Here is a 24,513-nt window from a genome sequence, read left to right as displayed (position 1 = left end):
GATCTACAATTAAGCCTACCTACTTTGGGTTTATTCAATATGAAAAATGAGACTCTACTCAATGTCCTAGCCTCTTTATTTTTCCATCTTGAAAAGGTTGTCTTACTGGATGACGATATTGTGGCTAGAAAAGATTTGGGAGGTCTTTGGAGGCAAAGTCTAGAAAAAAAGATAGTAGGTGTAGTGAGATCATTCAAAACATGCACTAATGAGCATTTGGATGATTTCTTACATCAATCCATAAAGGTGCAGAGATCCTGTATCAATGTGATAGACCTAGGGAAATGATGAAAATAGAATCATATGAAGGTTTATCAGAAAATACTGCTGAGTCAGATTGAATCTGAGTTCAAAGTCATGGATGCATCCCATGAGTTACCTAGTTGTGAAATTAACACTTTGGATGATGCATGGCATGTGGCAAACCTGGATGACTCTCTCAAGATCAGAGAGCATGAAATTCAGAATGCTAAATCCGCCCTTAGATCCCTCCTCAACATCCCAGAAGATTACACCATCTTGACAAAGCTGGCACGGGTAGCTTCATTCAGTCATCGGTCTTGTCTGATCACAATGTCGATGTCATGCTTGATGAAGGCTTAGCATTGCCTCAATCACATTACCACGTCTTCAATGGCGAGTGAATGCCCTGGTGGTTCATCATCAAAGCAACAATAGCTCCAAGCCATGGATCCAAGCTCTATGGTAGCAGTTCCCTTGAAAACTTGATGAAGAGTTTTGAATCCATCACCCGCTTCAAGCAGGCATAGTTTGACATTGTAAACAATGGCCATGCTGCAGAAGGAGAGGTTACATCCATCAATTGTGTGTACCTGAAGGCCAACACACCTTCTCCCACTGGATTTGTCATGAACATGCAACCATCTGAAGCAAAGGCAGGATTTGATATGTGAGTCTCTCCTTTTGCTGATCTAGCAGCCTGTCATGTGAGGATGGAGTATGAATGGGCACCTGCCTGGAGAAACTTGGTTTACAGATTCACTCAGAAGAAGTCGTTACTATCCAGCCAGGGTATCCCTCTCATCACTGCTGCAAATGAGTCAAATCCATGGTGGCACTTGTTGAAAGAGGCTATTCTAAGGGCTGGAGGTGAATTGTGGGAGCCCGAGATTTTTCCTACTAACATTGATAGCTGGTTTGTGAGGGAGAAAGGAATTCCATGTTTCAAGTTCTCTCCCATGGCTAATACACCTATTCTACTGCATGACCACAATGAGTTTCTGAACAAAAAAAGAGTATCTAAAAGGAATTACAATGTACATTGAAATCATCAAATCCTTTCTGTCCTCAGATGAAAATGTAGCCTCGCAAGATCTATACATACTCTGGTGCATTGGATTGTGCCATCAAAAGAGTGAAGGAAGAGGGTCCCATGGCAATGTACAAGGGCTTTGTACTAACTGTCAAGATTGTGGGAGAGAAGGAAGGAGTCGCACTTGTAGCTTTCTTGCTTGCACAATGGGGGAATACACACAGAGGTGGAGGCTGAAAACAGTTTTCCTCTTCTTAGTTGTGTAAGCCAAAAGAACTCTAGTACATAGAAATAGAAGAACCCTATATATGGGTCTCAAACCAAACTCAACTAACTAAGGTGGCATACTAACTGAGCCACAAACTAGAGTAGATAAGGATAGCTGTCATGTAGCTATTATTCATGGGCGGTGTACCAACCGCATCTGCAACTGACAAGTCAGTGACATAAATGCACAACAGTCACCCTGGCATATCACGAGTGGAGCTCGATATCTCAACACTCCCCCTCGATCTCAATCCCAATTCGTGCACACCAAGCAGGTCTCTGAACTTGCGCAGCTTCTCTGCGCCCAATGCCTTTGTGAATATGTCAGCTACCTGATCCTCTGTACTGACATAAACTAGATCAATAAGACCTAGTAAAACCCTCTCCCGCACATAGTGATAATGCACCTCAATGTGCTTTGTTCTGGCATGATAGACTGGGTTATTTGCCAAGTGTATACTACTCATGTTGTCAAAATAAATGACAACTGGCCCATCTATAGGCTCATGCATATCATAAAGTAGCTTATGCAACCAAGCTACCTCACATGCAGCCATTGCTGCACCCCTGTACTCAGCCTCTGTGCTGGATAAGGCAACTGTGGGTTGTTTCTTGCTGCTCCAAGTGACTGCAGCACTCCCAAAAGAGAACACATATCCACTGGTAGATCGTCTATCAGAAATACTACCATCCCAATCAGCATCAGTGTATCCATGCAGCTGTATCTGAACCCTAGTCTCATAAAATAGTCCATACTGCAATGTGGACTTCACATACCTAAGTATGCGTCTAGCTGCATCCAAATGCGGTTTCCTTGGAGCCTGCATAAACTGACTTACCAATCCAACAGCATAGCTCAAATTTGGCCTGGTAATAGTCATATAAATCAAGCTTCCTACTATGCATCTGTACATAGTAGGGTCTTCCAGAAGCTCACCTGCATCCACGCTCAGCTTCACATTCTGCTCCAAAGGAACTGAAATAGGCTTACAGCCTGTCATCCCATATTTGGACAGCATGTCCAATCCATACTGCCTCTGCAAGAGCTGTATCCCACTTGGTGATCTAATCACCTCAATGCCCAAGAAATAATGCAGCTCTCCCAAATCCTTCATCTCAAACTTCTGCTTCAATAGCATTTTCACATGAAGGATATCTTCATCATTGTCACCTGTCATAATCAAATCATCAACATAAATGACAAGTAGCATAATACCTTTCTCTGTTTTTCTCACATAAAGTGAGAAATCTGCCTTGGAAATCTGAAAGCCAATAGTGACAAGATACTGTCCTATCTTGTCAGACCATGCTCTAGGTGCTTGCTTCAAGCCATACAAGGCTTTCTTCAACCTGCAAACAAACTTAGGATGAACAGCATGCACATAACCTGGTGGCTGCTCCATATAGACCTCTTCTTGCAAATCACCATGCAAGAAGGCATTCTTTACATCCATTTGATGTAAATACCATCCCTTTGATGCAGCCATAGCAATGACTGCTCTTACGGTTGCCATCCTTGCAACCGAACTGAATGTTTCTTCATAGTCAATGCCATATGTTTGTGCATACCCCTTGACTACTAATCTTGCCTTGTATCTGTTCACTGAACCATCTACATTGTGCTTCACCTTATAAACCCACTTACAGCCAATTGCATTCTTACCTTTAGGCAAAGGTACCAATTCCCATGTAGCATTTGCTTCCAAGGCATCCATTTCTTCATCCATGGCTTTCTCCCATTTTTCTTTTCCCATGGCTTCCTCAAAAGAAGTGGGTTCTGGTTCCTGTATCACTTTAACCATATATGCATAATGAATGGCTGTAAATCCATCATATTTCAGCCTATCCACAGGATACCTAGCTCTGGTAGACCTGCGCAAAGTAGGTTTACTCCCAGGTGCTCTCAAAACATCCCTGGTCTTCCTTACTCCAGGTGTAACAATAGAAGTAATACCCAACTCATCATTAATGCTCTGTTCTGAGCCACTGGATTCACCATCCACATAGGAGTGACCTGCATTCACATCAAAAATGGGCTGATCAACCTTCTCTTTTCATTTTCGTGATACCTGCATACCACTATCTGCATTGCTTTGAGAAGATTCTTCTGATCTCAATCTGCCTATCCATGGCGAAGAATGTGAACCACTGCTAGAGGACGCTCCAGGTCCATTAATATTTTGTGATTGCTGCTGTGAATTCTGTGCAGCATTACCATTTTGTGCATCTACATCATCAATCACATTTACTGGTTTATACCAGCTACTCATCTCATAAAAAATAACATCTCTGCTCACTATAAACTTACGAGTAGAAGGGTTATAGCATCTATACCCTTTTTGCTGCAGAGAATAACCAATAAAGATGCACTTCTCAGCTTTTGGATCCAACTTGGATCTCAAGTCATCTGGCACATGAACATAGGCAATGCAACCAAAGATTTTCAAATGAGAAATATCTGGTTTCCTACAAGTATACCTCTCCTCTGGAGTCATCCCATGTATTGCTGCAGTGGGAGTCCTGTTCATTATATAGACTGCTGTAGCAACTGCTTCAACCCAATAAAAATCTGGTAGGTCTTTTTCATTGAGCATGGCACGAGATACCTCTCCAATATGCCTATTTTTCCTTTCTGCAATTCCATTTTGTTGTGGGGTATGACTGCATGAATATTGCTGCTTTATGCCATGCTCCTGCAGGAACCTTGCAAACTCATTTGAGAGGTACTCTCCCCCTCCATTTGACCTTAGGCATTTTATTTTCAGACCTGTTTCTTTTTCAGCCATAGCTTTAAGAGTTTTGAAATGCCCAAAAACTTCACTTTTCTTTTTCATAAAATACACCCAAACTTTTCTACTATAGTCATCAATAAAAGTGACAAAATAATGACAGCCTCCAAGAGATGCAGCTTTAGTAGTCTACACATCAGAGTGGATTAATTCCAATGGCTTCTTACTCTCTTGAACATGTCTAAGAAATGGTTTCCTTGTCTGTTTTCCAAATTGACAGGCTTCACATACCTTATGCATTTATGCAACCTTGAATTTAGGCAATCCTGCAACAATATTTTGGGCCTGCATTGATTTAAGTCGCTGTACATTAACATGACCAATGCGTTTATGCCAGATATCAATATCTGCAACTACACCGGTCCCATGTGCAAACATTGCTGCACTCAATTTAGGCATATCTGCATCCAACGTAAACATTCTGCCCTTCTTCTTTCCTTTTGCTATCAAGCGACCTTTATTTTTCATATCCTCAACAAAGCATCCATGAGGATTAAATCTGACCTGCAAGCCCTGCTCAACCATTTGACCAACAGAAACTAGATTCTTGGTTATATTGGGGACATGAAATACATCGGACATGTATTTCTTTTTCCCATCCTGCATAGACAAAGGAATTTTTCCAATCTGCACAATAGGATGTGTAGTATCATCACCAGTCTCCACAAATCCTCGTTTTTCCATTTTCCTTGCATCCTCCATCCATTCTGCATGACCTGTCATGTGGTTTGATGCACCTGAGTCAACATACCATACATAATTGCTTTCTTCTGCACTTGTCACAGAATTATTCATGTGCTGCACAATAAACAAATGCTCATTTCTGTCATCACGCTGTCTACTAGAAGATGCATAATTCCCTTGTTGCAGTTTTCCATTTATGATGTCATTCTGCTTTTTATAGCAGTCTTTAGCCATATGACCCATTTCACCACAGTAGTAGCATTCAATATTACTGTTTGCATTTTGGCCTCTTTGCCATCCACCACGACCCCTTTGGCTCCCCTTGCCTCTAGAGTTACCACGTCCTCCTCCATAGGACTGGTTTTCTTGAGTTTGCTGCATATTCTGATTTCTACCATGGCCTCCAAATCGGCCTCCTCTACCTCTACCTCTACCTCTTCCAGCATTTGAGTAGAAGACAGCTTCCTTTGAAGTTCCTCCTGAAGAAGATGCACCACCATTTCTCTGCTCCTCAGAAATTAGAAGAGCAATCAACTCCTCAAAATCAGGAAATCTTTCACGAACTGAAATGGATGTCCGAAACTGTGCATAATCCTTTCTTAGACCATTCAAGGTCACAGAAACTAAATCATCATCTTCCACTGGCGACCCAATGGAAGCAAGTGCATCTGCAATCTTCTTCACCTTCATGTGGTAGTCATTGATGCTCATACCTTCTCTTTGCACATTGTGCAACTCTTGCTTGAGCTGCATTTTCCTTGCTTGCTTATTTGTGCTATACATTTTTTACAGAGTATCCCATGCCTCCTTTGGCGTACTTGCATCCTGAATATGCACAATCATAGAGTCTGAAATGCTGATAGACAGCCAGTACATAACTTTCCTGGCTCTCTCATGCCATGCTTTAAATGCCTGCATTTGCTGTTGATTGGGAACATCAGGAAGAATTGGTTCTTCTTCATTTCCTGTAACAAATTCCCAATATCCTTTTCCCATAAGGAAATTCATCATTGTAAACTTCCATGCTTGGAAGTTGTTCTTGTCAAGCTTTTCAGTGACAATTTTGTGAAAGAGAATCAGACGCCATTACAGAACACTGCAAAAAATTCTGTCACTACAAAGAACACAACTTCAGCCTCACAAGGGCAAATTTGCAAAATTGACGAAAGTGGTATTTGACCACACAGTCACTTCCTAGTGACGATTTTGCATCAACAGGCAACATGGATGATTCTGTAACTCCCAATGTCTCTGTGCACAGGCATACGATGCAATTTCTACAGTAACTTTTCACCGACCTGTAGAAGAGTGGCTGCACAGCATAAAACTCGGCCTTTTCTTGAGTGCGTGCAGAAAACCTTCGCCTCCAAAACAGGCCTCGAAATGGCCTCAAATCAAAAAAACAGGGTTGCTAAGAGCTAAAGCCCACTCCCGTAGCATATACTGCCCTCTTGCTTCACCGCGAAGGGCATCTCAACCTGAGACAATGCACTCTTGCAATTTTCGGTTGTGCTACCTGCAGAGATCTGCTCCCAAAATAGAAAATGAAAGCAACACTACTCCTCTTACCAGAACACCGCGAGCTTGGCTTGCTTTCTTGAGCTCCTTACCACGAACAAGGCTCTGATACCATGTCAATATTGTTACAACTATATATATCATCTCTCACTTGACTTGGGTCTCACCTATATATACTAACTCTACATCAATATGAATCATTCTTTGGGAGCATGTCTTGTGTATCTCTCTCATACTCTCTCTCTCTCTCAACATGGTATCAGAGCTATGGATGCATAGCAACAACAAGGAAGATAAGTTGTTTCATTGTTTATACTTGATTGAATTCTTTGCACAAGTGATGATTTGATACATGAACTTGTTCAAATTAGAAGTATTAGTTAATTTTGTCTTTAAAAACAAAACCAATCCAGGTGCGTAGCTCTCGTCGTGCTCTCGAATCCTGTCAAAACCACTTGTCAATCGGAGTTCTGGATCAAAAGTTATAACAGTTCAGGATTCAAGATAGCAATTCTGCTCGAATCTGCGATTCTTTATTTAAAACTGTATTTCTAATTACAGTTCGTTAATCCCCAATTACAGTTTATTAATCGCTCGTCTTCGTTAATGATGTTGATTACGACAAGCAAACATCTTGCTATTTTTAGCGATGTTTTATTATTGTTCACGTTCTTTGCTTGATCGAAATAGCACTTTTCTTATATGCGTCATCTTGTCTTGCACGTTACGCCTCTCTATTTTGGGCTTTCTTTTTAGTCACTCAATACTTTTCGTTGTTCTTACGTGCATATCCCTATTTTGATTGTCATGCGTCTCAAATACGCTCGTCCTGATCATGGTTTGCAGATTCTGCGATCTCATCTTATTTGTTTTCTCTCGACATACAGGCATGGCCAATTGCGTAATTGTTAATGGATATCCGTCTGGCCAACGTTCGGTTTCCTTATTCCAAGGACAAGGCTTTCCTGGGTGGAAAGCAAAGATGATGCTAATTCTTGAAGGTGATCAATTATTTGATATTGTTTTGGGCGACTTGTCTTGCCCAGTTCAACCTATTGATGTGATGAATAACAATTCTGTGATTACTGATGGTCCATTATTTGAACAATGGAAAATTGATCATACTGATTGGATTCGTTGTGACAAAGCGGCTCGTCGTTATATATTGTCTGCACTTCCTGACTCACTTATATTGGATGTCTTTCATCTGGAAACCTCTCATGCTATTTGGGAGTATCTTATCTGAACGTTTGAGAAGAAATCGGTCACCGAAATTTTATATCTCCAAACTTGTTTGAAGAATCTCCAATATAAGGTTGGTACCTCTATGCACTCTCATATCGAGGCTTTTAAAGACACTATCAATCAGCTTGGTGCTGCCGGCGCTCCTATTGCTAAAAATCAGATTGTTACTCAACTTCTTCATACCATCAAAGATCCTTTATATGACAATATCATCACTATTTTGTCTAACAAGGATGATATCCACTTTGACAAAGCATGTATATCTCTTATTGAATATTCTCAACATCATGAGCATCATTTGGAAAAATCTGATACTATTTTGGTCACTCGGGAACAAAGGGATTTTGATGCTGCTTTTGTTGCTCGCAAGCGTCCTGCTTCACGTTTTCAGCAGGGTGGATGCCCTAATCTAGGTAGTAAATCTTCTCGTCTTGCTTATCCTAACAAAGATTGTTCTTATTGTGATAAGAAAGGTCATGTGGCTTCTGATTGCTGGGCACGTCAATATGATGAGGAGCATGGAGTTACTACAAAGCAACCTCGCTCGTCCAAAAGTTTTCCTCCTTGTGATTATTGTGCACATACAGATCATCCATCTCGTCGTTGTTATAAATGCAGATATGATGAAGAACGTTCTCGAGCTTATATTGTTCAACAAACTACAACTGATGATGATCATACTCATCAGGAGCTCAATTTCGTCCATTATGATATCTCTCCAGAAAAGGTACTTCATGTTCATGATGGTTCTCTATTCATCGTTGATTCAGGTTCCACTGGAAACATGACATATCAATCGCAGTGGCTTCACAATTATCATTCTCTTCCTGTCAAGAAGTTTGTTTACCTTGCGAATGATACGACTTGTCAAGTCAAAGGAGTGGGTGATTTATATCTGGGGACTGTTTCATCCACTAGAATATTAAGAGGAGTTCTTCATGTTCCAGATTTGCAAAGAAATCTTCTTTCTGTTGCTCGTCTGGTTGATCTTGGTTTGTTTGTTGGCTTTGATCATAATCAATGTCGTATAGAGAAAGACAGGCATACTATAGCAGTGGCTCCTCGACATGGTAATCTATTTGAGCTATCATTGAATGATACAGTTGCAAATGTTGTTACTGCCCTTGGAGATGCAGATTGCAAATTATGGCATCAATGATTTGCACACTCCGATTTTGCCAAAATTCTTGATCTTCATCGTCATGGTCTTGTGCAAGGTATGGATCTTAAATCTCATCCACGTATGGGAATATGTGAGTACTGTGCACTTGGAAAACACCATTGTTCGCCTTTCCACACTTCTACTTTATCACATTCCTGTGCTCTCTTGGATTTGGTTCATACCGATATTTGTGGTCCTTTTCCTGCCTCAAAGTCTCAATATCGATATTTTATAACTTTCATTGATGATTTCTCACGGTACACACATGTCTATCTTCTTCGACATAAGTCTAAGGCTTTATCTATATTTAAACAATACAAGATAAGTGTGGAGCTTCAAACTGGATTCTCTATAAAGACGCTTCGCAGTGACAACGGCGGTGAATATGTATCCAATCTATTTGATGACTTCTGTAAGGATCAAGGTATTCATCATGAGTTTACAGTTCCTTATTCTCCTCAGCAAAATGGTGTTGCTGAGCGCAAAAATCGCACGATTCTTAATGCTATACGTTGCATGCTTATACACTCTGGTTTGTCTTGAAAGTTTTGGACTGAAGCACTTCTAACAGCTGTTTTTATTCAAAATCATCTTCCAACTACTGCACCTGCTGGTAAAATTCCTATAACAATTTGGACAGGGAAGACACCTTCAGTCTCTCACTTTCGCACATTTGGCTGCATTGCTTATATTCATGTGCCCAAGGACACTCGACATAAGTTGGATCCTCCAGGTTTGAAGGTTATTTTTCTTGGTTATTCAGATCATTCCAAAGGTTACAAATTTTATGATCCTTCTTCTCAAAAGGTTATCATTAGTTGTGATGCTATATTTGATGAGAAGACTATGGGTGGCACGTGGTCGTCAGATGTTTCAGATGATACACAATCTTTGCTTAGTGCATTTCCTTACTTGCTTTGTGATTCTACTAATTCTGATGATCATAAACCTCCTTCACCTCCAAAGAAGATTGATGAAAATTTGGAGATTTATGTTGAACTTCCTATTGAGATAGAGCATGGATTCTATTCTATTGAATATGATGTCTTTGATGATGTTATGTCTGTCCAAGAGGATCCAATATCGTATATGGAAGCTATCAATTCGTCTCAAAGGGATCAATGGCAAGAAGCTATGCAAGCTGAGTACGATTCTTTAATCTCCAAAGGTACATGGATTCTTACTGAACTCCCCGAAATCGTGTTCCTATCAAATGTAAATGGGTTTATAAAACCAAGACCAAAGCTGATGGATCGTTTGATAAGTTCAAAGCACGACTTGTTGCAAAAGGTTACTCATAGATTGCAGGAATAGATTATCAAGAAACATTTTCTCCCGTTGTGCGCTCCACAACTGTTCGTATGATTTTGGCTTTTGCAACACTATTTGATCTAGAAATTCACCAAATGGATGTTAAAAAGGCTTTTCTCAATGGAGATCTTGAAGAAGAAATCTATATGGAGCAACCTGAAGGTTTTATGATTGCAAGAAAGGAGCATCTTGTATATCAGCTTCATCGTGCATTATATGGATTGAAGCAAGCCTCTCGTGCTTGGTATATTAAGATTGATTAGTTCCTCACATCTAAAGGTTTTGTTGCATGTTTTGCTGACCCAAATCTTTACATCAAAAGGGAGGACAAATATTTTATTATTCTTGCTCTATATGTTGATGATACTATTCTTGTGTCAAATAATATTGCTTTCTTGGATGCTATGAAGAAGCTTTTATCGACTGCATTTGAAATGGTGGATCTTGGTGAGATACATTCTTGTTTGGGTATTCAAGTTCAATGACACCGACAACAAGGCATTCTTCTTCTTCGCCAGACAAAGTTTATTAATGATATTGTTAAGAAGTTTGGGTTGACAAATGCGCACTCTGCTAACACTCCCATTCTTTCAAGCTCTACCAAGGGTACATCTACAACACACAATGAAGAATCAGCCATTCATCAACCTTTTGCTAATCTTGTTGGTTGTCTTCAATTTATTGGTTTAAACACAAGACCAGATATTTTATTTGCAGCTAACTTTTTGGGACAGTATCTTTCTTCCCCTTCCACTATTCATTGGAGTGCTGCAAAACGTATTCTTAAGTACCTCAAGGGTACTAAGGAATTTGGTCTTATTTATCGTCGTCGAGAGGATTCTTCTTTATCTTCTTCAACTTCTCTTGACCTTATTGGATATACAGACGCTGATTGGGCAAGTTCACACTTATCCATGTGATCTACAAGTGGGAATTGTTTCTTTGTAAATGGATGTTTGGTTTCTTGGTCCAGCAAGAAACAACAATGTGTTGCGGTTTCTACAACTGAAGCCGAATATGTTGCTACATCATTAGCAGCTCGCGAGCTAGTTTGGCTTCGACAACTACTTGCAGATTTGGGACATCCTTCATCATCTAGTACACCTCTTCGATGCCATAACCAAAGTGCTATTAGTCTTACCAAAGACTATATACAACATAGTAAATCAAAGCATATTTCTATTCATTATCATTATGTTCGACATGAAGTCAAGAAAGGTTCCATTATGGTGGAGCATTGTCCCAATGATCAAATGGTTGCAGACATCTTCACAAAAGCTCTTAGTGAAGCTCGCTTTAGCTCATTAAGACATGAACTTGGTATTGTTCCAAGTTCTTGTCTCACTGATTGAGGCATGTATCATTGTATTCAAGAAAACTTTATAGTAAATCATTTTTGTATCGTAGGTATGTGTAGGGGCTCGGGTTTTTCCCTTGTTCTCCCTAAGGGTTTTTTCACTCGCAACTAGAGACCTTTGTTTGAGTGGGGATGTTACAACTATATATATCATCTCTCACTTGACTTGGGTCTCACCTATATATACTAACTCTACATCAATATGAATCATTCTTTGGGAGCATGTCTTGTGTATCTCTCTCGTACTCTCTCTCTCTCTCAACAAAGATTGTGGGAGAGAAGGAAGGAGTCTCACTTGTAGCTTTCTTGCTTGCACAATGGGGGAATACACACAGAGGTGGAGGCTGAAAACAGTTTTCCTCTTCTTAGTTGTGTAAGCCAAAAGAACTCTAGTACATAGAAATAGAAGAACCCTATATATGGGTCTCAAACCAAACTCAACTAACTAAGGTGGCATACTAACTGAGCCACGAACTAGAGTAGATAAGGATAGCTGTCATGTAGCTATTATTCATGGGCGGTGTACCAACCGCATCTGCAACTGACAAGTAGGTGACATAAATGCACAATGGTCACCCTAGCATATCACGAGTGGAGCTCGATATCTCAACACTGACACGGTAATGAGGCAAGGCCCATACACAATAGTTCTGTTCGTGACTCTAGAGGAATTCTTATGCAGACGGCATCTAAAGTTAATACACCATGATGAAAGCTCATCTCCCTACATATCCACTTCATAGCATCCTTCTTCATCACCCTGAAAGTCTCAAAGTTGAAAAAGAGTTGCCATTTTTGTCTCCTTGCCTCCAGACTTGGACAAACCTCCTACCATAGCTCCTGTGTGTCTTCCAAGAAAGCTGCCATCTCTGCCTCTGTACCTGAAAAGTAGGGTTTATTGTTTGAAAATGATACTAGATTTGAGAGAAATGAGAGAGAAAGGAAGGATCAAGAACTAAGCTCTGATATCAACTGTAATGAAGGAGACCTAACTAATCTAACTAAGAGAGAGAAGAGAGAGAAAGACTGCAAAAGAAGAGGGAAGAAGAGAGTAGAGGAGAGAGAAAGACTAGGGAAAGAGAGAGAAAGACATGAAGAGAGAGAGAAAGAGAGAGAAAGAGGGGAGAGAGAGAGGGGAAGCCATGAGAGCTGAAGGTGAAGGTGAGGAGATAGATTTGTATAACAAATGGTACCCTAATCAGGTCCTTGTACACCTTAAATACCCCATCAGTGTAATTGGGTATTCACATGTGCTAACCCCATCTGAACCCCGTGTAAGACCCTCTAATCCCATTCTTTACAAATCTTTTCCATATAATCCATTTCAAGTCAATATTATAAGATATGAATACATGTCCACCTTCTCCTCAATTATGGATGGTTTTTAGAGCTTTGATTTGGTGCCATTTATTAATATTTTGGTATATATTGTTGAGCATGCACATCAAACATTCATCATAATAATCATATTAGTATTTACATGAAAATACTTGGTCATCATAATAACCATTGTTAAGCATATAGATTAGATGGTCATCATGATGTTCTAGTGTTAATGAATATAAGTGATACACTAGGAATAATAGAGGCTATGTGAAACACCTAATAAATGCTTGCTTTGAAGAGCACATTAAATTAGTCTCATTATCTCTATGTTAAAGTATCTAATTGCATTTTTCTGTATGAAAGATTCAATTGTTCTAAACTTGGAAGTTGAGGAGTCATGTTGGCTACAATGGTTGTCTCATAGGCTTAGGAGCTAAGAACATGGAAGGGCTAGACAAACTTACCATGATCAGAGGGATGCCATAATACTTAGTGTTTAGCTTAAGTCATTCTAAGGATTTACTCTCTAAGAGAAGAGTAACTATCTTGGACCCAATAAGAACTTGCTTTCTTCTTTACATCTTGGGAAGGTATAAAAAACTTGAACATAGAGAGTACCTCACTAGTACATTTCCACGTTTCATAGATTGTAATAGATCCTTCTTATATGGCGTAATGGTCAAATTACTTTAGAAAACCTTGACTAGATTCTAAGGACATTTTCCTATTCTATTCGGAGGGAAGATCATAGACATGAAAGATGTGTTGCAGTTTGTATAGGTCTCTCCCTTTAGTGAGAGAATGAACTATTTTTGCTATTTTCTAAACCTATGATGACTTAGAAATGTCATGTAGCCTCTATGTTTTCCTTAAGTTGTGCATATACTCATATTTTCTAATGTATTGAGAAGCAATATCATAACAAAGACAACTAGACATTAAGAAGTCAAGAATCTATGTGATACCTAGAAAATTCCATCCATCTAATATGAAATTCCTCTAGCATGTTACTTTTGTAATAGAGTATATCCTCAACATGTTAGCGATTGTTGTCTAAGACTTCCATTGGAGCCCTTCTTCTCAAAGTCATAGGCGATTCTAGTCTATTGCTAGATATGTTCATGTCAATACCAAGATTTGAAAGTTCCATATCAACATTCAAGTTCTTATGTGATATCTCTATCCAAAACAATGGAAAAATCTTCAACAAGATGTGTTGGTTATAGCTATCAACTCAAGTGATCCTTGTGCCACATCATCCACTCACATGGTTACCTCTTTTCCCACTTTAATTGTGCCTACATCGGCATGCCCCATCAGTATTTGATTCCACCAAGTCAACCACTACTCACTTGGCCATCTTAGTAGTTTGTGGGCCTGGTATGCCCTATTGTCAATAGTTGTGACAGTGACAATAACTACCTCTATATCTCTAACATTTTTGTTGGCTGCCTCTATTGTTGCAGCAACCAATTTGAATAAAAGTGCCATGAGCCATATGTACAAATATCACTTCATGTATGTTCATAAGAAAAAGGAATACATCTAGCTCTCCTAATCTCTTGTTCTATTGGATAACTTGGCATTGATGTGCAATTTGTGCATCTTGCCTCATGGCATCTACGATGAGGATCTAATGCCAAGTTTGTGTGTCATAGCCTCACCATGATATCAAAACCTCGTGTAGCATTTGTTGCACAAAAATTGTTGTTCTCTAGTTAGTACAAGAATAGATCGCACTAGCCACCACTAGCTCCACTAAATCAAGAGGAAGATATAGCCAGACCCAATAAAGAAGTCTTGCATCCACAAAAGCATATTTTGAATTATTATAGATATGGATCTCAAGCATATTGTTGTCCTATAGCGGGATCTAGAGTATCTACTTGCTAGCATCTAATCCATGGCATGTACATATGTGCCTATTTTTGGTAACCATTTAACATTGCGTTCCTAAAACCTCCATAACTACTCATTATATCACCACAATCATTTTCTATCCATGATCCATTATAATCTATTAATTAAGATCTCCATTCTTACATAGTATAAATGTATTTTGACATAAAATAAACATAGTAAATCAAAATTGCAAATAAATAGTGATTTTAATTGGTTTACAATATTTTTCATAGGTGTATTACCATTTTTAGACTCATGCATGCTAGTTTTGAATTATACTAGCAATCACATAAAGTTTTTATATATCTCCTCCTAAGGTAGGCATGGAGTTTGAAGAGGTTGCAATTTAATCAAACCTTTGTGATTGTAAAAATGGTACAAATAGGAAAGCTAGGAAAGTTTTTGAGTGGAAGGAGATGACACTACAATAGAGCTACCAAGTGTGCTAAGAGAAATATAGGTAGGTGGCATTTAGCTAGTCCTACAAAAAAACTACATATCTTCCCTTCATTATTATTCACTAGAGCATCCCTTCTAACACCAAGATTGCTTTGGCAAGGGATTTGTATTTGCAATATTTAGCCACAAGCGTACTCAAATTGATATATATATTTTCTAGTTCCATGGGACATCTTCAACTAGCAAATGCAATGCATCCTTGTCAAATCTTGCCTACACATGGGTTGTGGACTGCAATAGGAGGGTGTTGTTGGTAGTGGGATGTAGCTATAGTGGTAGCTTCCCATAGGCCACCCCCTTGGCTAGTACTTAATGTCAACAAATGGATTACCCCTCATCACTAAAAAAATTGCAGCCGCCTACTTAACTATAAGGTGGTGTCTTCCATATGCATATGGCCTTTTCAATTGCTCTCTTCAAACCTATTTTTAGAATCCCACATAGGCGCAACATATCCACTCCCACTTCTCCTTTAACACACACAACCATTCTAAGACCTCCCATATTAGACATTACCTAGACATTTTCTCCTCAAACCCTTCAATGATGATTGCATACCAAGATCCATGCACACACTAACCATAGAGTAATCAAAAGAAAGTTCTCAATGTTACTTCTAGGTGGGAATCATAGTAGTCCTTGTTTCCAACATTAACCAAAAATTTACCATGTAACCTCAAAAATCCAACTATATCCTTGGTGCTACCTAGTCTAGGTTAGAAGGGTTAAGATGGACTCCCAAAGGGTCTCATAAGGAATTGATTAGGAAACCTTAGACTTGGATTAGTCCATTGAGTATAGTCATCATTGAGTTCCCTTTTGTTCCTTGGACCCCTTACATTCCAAGGTTCCACCCTACTTTTTGTGGTGGAACCCAACCCAAAAGAAAGAGATCTCCCTTTGTTGTCACCTTGGTAACAAGTCCTTTTATCCTCCAAGGTGGGATCCACCACTCCTCAAAAAGTTTGATATCAATAAGTTGCATTTTATTTTGGCCCAAAATGATTTTTTTAATTTTATACAATAAAATTCATTTATCTCAAAAGGTAGCCAATCACATTGTAAGTTCAAATACCCATTTTTTATACTCTATTTTGTATTAAAATGCCTTCAAATTAATCTAGCTTTGTAGAACCCCATAATGTGGTGCCTCAGATCCTATAGAGGTAGTTATATAACCACTTTATTTCCACTACTTCTCCCAAGTGCCACATTAGTAGAGTGCTCTAATTTTGGCCCAAAAGTTGGACCCTCTATCCCCAAAGTAGTGTTTTCCATCTCTAAAGGTACCTAACCACATTATATATTCAACTCTAAAGGTACCTAACCATATTATATATTCAACTCTAAATGTGTCTGACTACATTGTATGTTTATCCAAGTGTGTTTTATATTGTATTTTGGCCTCCAATCCTTCAAAAAAAATATTATGCCAAGAAAATCATTCTATACAAGCTCCTTTTCTATCTTACATTTCCTAACAGAACTCCATAGGGATATAAGCCAGTGTAAGGGAAAAGTGGATTTTCATATTCATGCCATGTTAGATGAGTTTCCTTTCCTAAGGGACACATTGGTGGTGGCTGAAGCTTACTGACTATGGAGCCAGTTATGGTGTAGATAGGGACTTGACAGTAGACTATTTTAGAATAGTTTTTATTCTACCTAATTTTTAGAATTATGCCACCTACATAAGTCAAAGTACTCTTCAAGAGCTACGTTTTGACATGTGGCACGACTCATTTGGACACTTCTACCAAAAGTTATGGCAAATTTGGTTCAGCACGGTCTATTTATATAGCAAGCTGTCTACTTTTTGAGCTCATTAGTTGAAGACTTTAAGGCTCCAAGTACCTTTGAAACATCCTTGATTAGGATGAGGAGTATGCTACGACAAAGACCCCTTACAACCATTGTACCCTAGATACAATAAGAGCCTCCCAATATTCTTTAAAGGGAAAGAAAATAATTACTCTTTAGAGAGTTCCTTCTATCCAAATGATCTTAGAACTAGCCTAAGCTTCACAATGGAAGCACACTAGTGGGGAGGATCATCTTTGTATCAATTTATTTGGAATTAAAGAAATTTTTGTTCCTCTCATATTTACTTTGTATTCTCTAATCCTTAGTTAGATTTTGTTTTTTGTGCGATGCAATTCTTACAATCTAGTCATGGATCATTGCACAGTAACATTGTGGTTAAAATGAAGCTAGTGATGTGATCAACCTATAGATGGACATGCGCGCCAATTGGGAATGGTAAGGTTGAACCTACCATAATGTAAATCTAAAGATATGTTGGCTTTACCTGTACAATATTCTCTTCATTTGTTGTATATTTAGTGATGATGGGCTTATGCAAGGAGAATTGATACTTGATCTCCAATTTTTCATAAATATTGGGTGGATATTTGGAGAATTATTCTCCTTTCTTCCTTCGTCAAATATTTATTTATTGAGTTACTGGTACATACTCTCTTGGAACATTTTTTGTCCTCAAGCACGTCCATAATGGATTTAGAAAATAGGGCAATTGAGTACAAAACCAATCACATTTGGAGGATTTGAGTGTGATTGTGCTTATTGTTCTAAACACCTTCTTAGATACTTTCCAAAACCGAGAGTGCTTGTGCTTTACTCAAATGTGGCAAGATGTATACTAGTGCAATGTGATGCAGAGCTATTTACATGTTTTTATAGCAAAGCAAAGATTTTGCACTACCCAAAATTTCATAATGAAGGCATGACTAGCATCACAATAATGCATTTTTACCCAAATCTCAATTGACAATGAGGGGTGAATAGAGTGACACTAAAGGATGCATTGTTTGAAGATTTTTACAAAAGTGAAGATGTAGAAAATAGTAATTGTTTGACTAACACACAACTTATATTTAAAGTTTAAAATTTTGTGACATATATTAAACTAGCTTTAAAATGTGCATTATTATGCATGAAGTGTGCCATTTGTTGGACATGAAGTGTGTTATTTATTATATATTTTGCAAGCATACGGATATAACTGTGTTATGCTATTGCTTCCTTTTTCTCACAAAAATGTGAAGCGAGCAAGGCATAGCCTTGTAGGCTTTGAAATGATACCTCAAAATAATGTGTGCCACTTTGTCCAACTTTTGTGATATTATATGTTTCGCTTATGAAAGAGCTAGAGATCTCCTAATTGGATGGTTTATAACGCGATAGTGCAAAATGACATATGTTTGATACTGCAAAATGACATTTGCCACAACTTCCAATGGTTATCATTTGAGACTACATGTTAAACTTATAAAAAAGATAGAGATCAATTACTATTTCATACATGTTAAACTTATAAAAAAGATAGAGAAATGAGAACATATTGACTTGTAGCTACAAAGTCCATATACGTTGAGGTATTAGAAGAACATCATCGACTTAGGCTTGTCCATTTCATGTATGAGATTTTTAAACATCGATTAGGGCTATATATGTAGCTTTTCCATGTTAAGATAACGCCTTTCGAGTGTGATAGAAGAGGAGCTCGATATTGCAGGTTTGGCTTGTGGGAAGGTAAATATTTTAATATTTTCATACTACCCTACGCCTAGAGTGTTCTAGAGAGACTTTAGCAAGTCAGCAATGCCTTGGGCTTTTGGGTGAAAGACAATGCTCCCTCCCCCCCAAACAAAGTGGGAGACTCTAGAAGTAGGTTTCTTTTCCCTAATAGCCTTGTGTAACGATTGAAAATGATAAGGGAAAATGAAGGGAGTTTGAGACATGCAGACTCCCAAATCAAATGCAAAACTTTCTCATTATTATGGACTTAGTTTCCTTTCGTTTTCTCCCGGTTCGTTCCTATGAGGATATGTCTTTAATTCCATACCTTATTGTTCTTTGATTCAAGAGGGGGCTCTTTTTATGAAGCACCTTTTTATATGCCAAATGTAGGGCATGGTAGATAGTGGCCATAGCTGGTTGTTTTTGTTTGATGGTGGCTATATTCCAAGTAAGAGACACTTCCATGAAGGAAGAGTGTGGTGAGGAAAATAAGGAGGCAACCACTATAAGATATAGGCCTCATACTGACGTTCAAAGTGACGAAAATGTTCACAAAAAAATTTGTTCCCATCATCGCTAAAAACATTGTTGTTAGCGATGCCATAGAACCATCATTAACGATGTCTCTAGCAACGTTTTGCGATGCAAACTACGATGCTAATAATGATGCATGTAAAAAAAATGTGACGCTAATAGCGATGGCTATAGAGAAAATTTGTGGAAGGACAGCTTGTAGCACTATGCGCTGTATTTGGGCCATACAAAAGGGTTACAATAAGGTGTACAATGGTCGTCAAAATAAAGGTAAAGTGTAATTGAATGTACAAGACTGATATATAAAATAAATATAAGATTGCTTAATGAAAGCGCTCATGGAATCATGGCAAGATATAAAGGACGATATACCATAGTGCATAGAAAATGCATACATAAATCACACGACCAAAAAAGAAGAGGATGCCCTCCATGGATCCTAGCGCGAGCTATATGTCCTCGCCATCTGAAAGCTTGTCCCGTCGGAAAAAGGAGCATCGAACGGACTTTGCAAAAAAAGAAACAACTACTTATCAGTCCACCATACAATAATGTATTTTAATTAAATTTAGCAACTATGGACAAGAAAGATAAGTGACTTACTGGATTGCCATGTACATACAATCTATCAATCAATGCAGTGAGACCGTGTCTCTCTACATATCGAGTCTTTAGACTGGTGGGATCGTGGTTTGTAATGGAGTGCTACAGAGAAAACAAAATACAATTGTTAGAAACAAGATTGCAAGTACAAGCGATATTGCAAAAAAATAAGCGAGAAGAATAAAAGAAAAACTTACAAAGTTTTCCAGATGAGTTCTCTGGCCCCTGCTCCCAACATGATAGACCACTCCTATCTCCAGACGTGCCTTTGCTGCCTCCCGTTGTTATCTCCAAAGTCTTGGAGAATCTATAGCCTCCTCCTTGAGTCGATGCCAGTCATTTGCATCTAGCCACTCAGGCTTTGAGGCCCCACTTTTAAGTGCCTTGCGTGCATCTGATTGTCTATGCGACATGTATGCATGCATACACTCCATTATCTAGCCTATGGAGAACCTATCTGCTGTGGTGGGTACTGGAAACTCATGTACGGATGCTACTATGTAGTCCTTGCTCCCCTTTGGTATGTTCTTCCACTTATCCAACATGTGTCAAAAAACTTGTTGGCATAACTCTCTCATACGAGCCATCACTCTCCTCCCCTCATCATTCATGATGATGGTTCATGTCCTATCATCTACAAGGTATTTATACCCTTTGGGGTATGTCTAAGATGCGTCATCTCCCACCCGTGACCATGCTCCTAGGAATATCCAAGAGATCCTTATACATCTAGTGTATCGATGGGGGTGGTCTCTCTCAGAGTAGCACCCATAGGGGTGCCACCTGCAGATGGCCACCTGCGGACGGTTGAGTAAAGGCTCGAGTGGCTGAAGTAGATGTCCCCACAGGTGTGAAAATTTCCACAAGTGACGCAATTTCAATGTTACAATGAGATAGAGATACTGTGTTAGTACCCCCACAACAATCACGTGAGATACTCTCTCTCGAACCTGTATGAGAGCGAGGAGTACCACCTATATCTTGAGCCGACCATGGGCTCATTACATCTACATCTCCTCAACATCCCCTAGAACCAATACCTTTATCCAGAGCATTGACCTCATCTACTGGAAACCGAAGCATCAGAGTGTGCAAAAGTAGATCTAACGAAATGGGATGATGGTATCCCAATTATGCAGTCCAAATATCCACAAAGGTCATGTGCACATATAAAAATTGATATTAGCATAATCAATATAAATATTCAAGCAAAGTATGGTAATATAACTCTTACAAAAATGATCTGACTTAAAATGTATATTCTAGAGTATCATTATAAGCGAATCATCAACGAGTTGAGTAGGTGGATGCTCAAAATATGATGTAGCCTATGGTTTGATGTCAATATCCTCACACAACTTCGCATACTCTAGAAGGTCGATAGAAATGTCACCAAAAAAGGATGAGTCCACCTCATTCCTCAAAGAATTCTTGGCCTTCACCCCTTGCAATTTCAATCCCTCTATCTGTATATTGTTCTCATCTACGCTAGAAACATTGCTTTCATCATATACTCTCGCACTTCGGGGAGCTAAAGGTACAACATACCACCATCAAGGTTGTCTACGGTTTGGATAGAAAACTACATATTTAAAATATCATACAATAGAGATTTAACATTTGTGACATATACCATGTCGTGATAAAATTTTAAAAAACATGAGTTCATGCACTTGTTCACAATGGGCTAGCAATGCAAACGTGTCATGCAAATTCTCCCATATATTTTCGGAATCTATTTTGAGAAATCTAGATAGATATTGTCAAACATTTGCTTTGGCTCTTTCCAGTACCACTTTGAACCATTGCACATCTAATAGGATCATGGAGAAGCTACGGTAATCCAATGTGATAATACTTTGCAAGTTTCTAGAATACTCCATCTTTTCTATAACAGTATTTGGATCCGTGGCTCGCTGTCGGCTCTCTTGCTTGAACTTTGCCATGACACCACAATCCATTGTGGAGTACATTTTGTCGATACACTCCATGCTAAAATGTCATCTGCGCGACTATGTCGCACTGTATATTTTGTACTATACATTGAAACGACTAATTAGTTGTCACATATAAAATCTAGATATGACAGGTTCAAAGCTCCATGCAACCATTGCACAGACATAAACCATAGCATCTCCTCTATGCCCTTGGGATATCGAATCGATCAATTATGTCAAAATTATGATCGCGCTTCTTTTCGATTTTTCCAGGCTTGCTCATACCTAGTGAGCCACATCTCCATGGAGGCGTGGTGCAGCATAAAAAGATGATTCACTCTTGTCTCCATTATAGCATCCATCCTTTTTTCTACCCCATTTCCAACCACCACATGTCTGGTAAGTCTACCATCATCCTTTAGCGACCATAGCATACTGTTGTTTGAATCCACCGTTGGTAGCCATCGTGAGATATGCACTAACGCCTCAGACATCAACTAACATTCAACCATGCTACCTTCTGGCCGAGCTTGTTGTTGCACAAAGCCTTTTAGGGTTTTCATAAAGTGCTCTAAAAATAACATCCATCGTGTATGGATAGGTCCTAGAATCTCCACTTCATCTACAAACAATATGCACCAAGAGGTGGGTTTGTATCGTGAGCATGCTCGTGGGCACATACTTTTCAAAGAGACAGACCATCTCCACTGCTCTTTGCCTTGTGGACTCAATAGAGGATGTCTTGATCTCCTTTTGTGAGATCCATTGCACTAAATTTGACGTCTAAATTTTCTTGTGTATTTTTAGAGTGAGACATCATGTGATCGCGATTGCTAGTACAAACTACCACAAATGAAAAAATATTACGAACGACTACACTCTAAATAGAAAAATACACAAGTCACTTACCATCCATTTGTAGTATAAAATTGATATATCTTATGTCAATCATTGGATTTTAGCCCTGATAATTGGTCATATTTAGAAAATTGCAAATCTGAGAGAACATATCATATCCGTCGGAGTGTGGATAGACCTAATAATTTTCTTCGCAAAGCAGTCTTCTTTTTTGGACCAAACCCAAGGAATGCGAGGTAGTTGCAAGGGACCATCAGCACTTGATTGCAGCCAAAGTACCTTCATCTTGCCTATCTCCTTCAAATCCATTCGTGCCCCTACAATGTCTCTCTTTCCTGTGATGTGTTCCCATAGTAAGCTCTCCACATTCTTGAAAATATGCATGGGATTCAACAAGTGGTTGATCTATAAGTGGTTCCAATAAGGCAACTCGTAGAAAACTTAAAACTGTCGCACTCCGTTTGGATGCGACTCTGTGTGGATCATTTTCAACTCGTATCAGCTTTGTGCATTCATTCATGCTGGAGATCGTCCAAGAAAACCTTCCCTCAATTCATGACCCTCCGACAAGAAAGTGGCATGTCCTTGATAACACAATGGACATGCATGATAACTTGAGGTAACCAAACCTGTCCTGATACCTCTATCCTGTGAATACAAACTTGAACGAGCTATGATAGGCATCACCAATGAGAACGGAAGCCTACTTACCTGAGTACTCCTCGAATCCCGAAAAGTCATGCATGTTCCACATGAGAATGGCTCGTATACTGGTGCAAACCGTCAGCCATCGTGCTTGCTCATATCTTCCACAGCAACCCTCTCCTTCCACAAGATCTCAAGCTCATAGACTAATGGATGGAGATAGACGTTCATATTATTGACCTTATAGCAGTCAGGAACGATCAAGCAAAGGATCAGGTGTTCTTTCTTCATAGAAAGCCATGGCGGGATGTTGTAGTTAACAAGGACTATAGGTCACATATTGTAAGAAGTTGAGTGGAGACTAAATGGGTTCATGCCATCCATAGCTAGATCAAGTCGAAGGCTCTCATGCAAAGCTTGGAAAGGTAGAGTTAATGTGGCTCCATGTGCGTGAATCTGTGGACTCCATCTATGGATATGTTCTATGCATGCCACGTTGGTCAAGCTTGCCAAGCCCGATGTAGAAACATGTGATGTATACGAGGGATAAATCGAAAGTGTCTAAGAACTTTCTGAGGGATGGTTTTCCCTTGCAAGTCCTATCGATATGTATGAGCACCAAACTTTGGACATGTATCCATTGCCTCATCCTCTCCTCGAAAAAGCACACAATCGTTGACACATGCATGGATGGTGTTGTAGTCCATGCCAAGCTTTCGTAAAATATTTTGCCATCATCACGAGATTTAGGCGTGGTATTTGTAAGTGGTAATATATAATACTTTAGTGACTTGAAAAAAATATCATAAAACGCCTTGAAAAAGCACAATTAGTTTTAATAATGGTGCCAAAAATAAATCAACGAAGCGTTCGTAGAATTAGTCGATGAGCTTAAGATTTTGTGGGAGGAGGGGGTCACTGTGCAAGATATGAGCAGGCGCGATGGTCGGCGGTCAGCCAACATTCGAGCCATTCTCATGTGGATGATGCATGACTTTCCGGGATTGGGAGAGTGCTCAGGTGAGCAGACCTCCGTTCTTCGCTGGTAATATCTATATTTTATCTCATTCAATCAAGTATTCACTAGGTCATGGCTCGCCTTA

General features: G+C 39.2%; 1 pseudogene; it reads left to right on the top strand.

Moving 5' to 3' along the window:
- Positions 1 to 303: 303 nt before the first annotated feature.
- Positions 304 to 24,513, top strand: part of LOC148012644 (uncharacterized) — a 49,334-nt pseudogene continuing 25,124 nt past the window's right edge.

Source organism: Lygodium microphyllum, chromosome 27 (genome assembly GCF_053477565.2).
Source record: "Lygodium microphyllum isolate KBCC chromosome 27, Lygodium_microphyllum_v1.1.10, whole genome shotgun sequence".
In the NCBI taxonomy this organism is placed as follows: Eukaryota; Viridiplantae; Streptophyta; class Polypodiopsida; order Schizaeales; family Lygodiaceae; genus Lygodium; species Lygodium microphyllum.
This window is presented reverse-complemented; position numbering and strand designations above follow the sequence as displayed.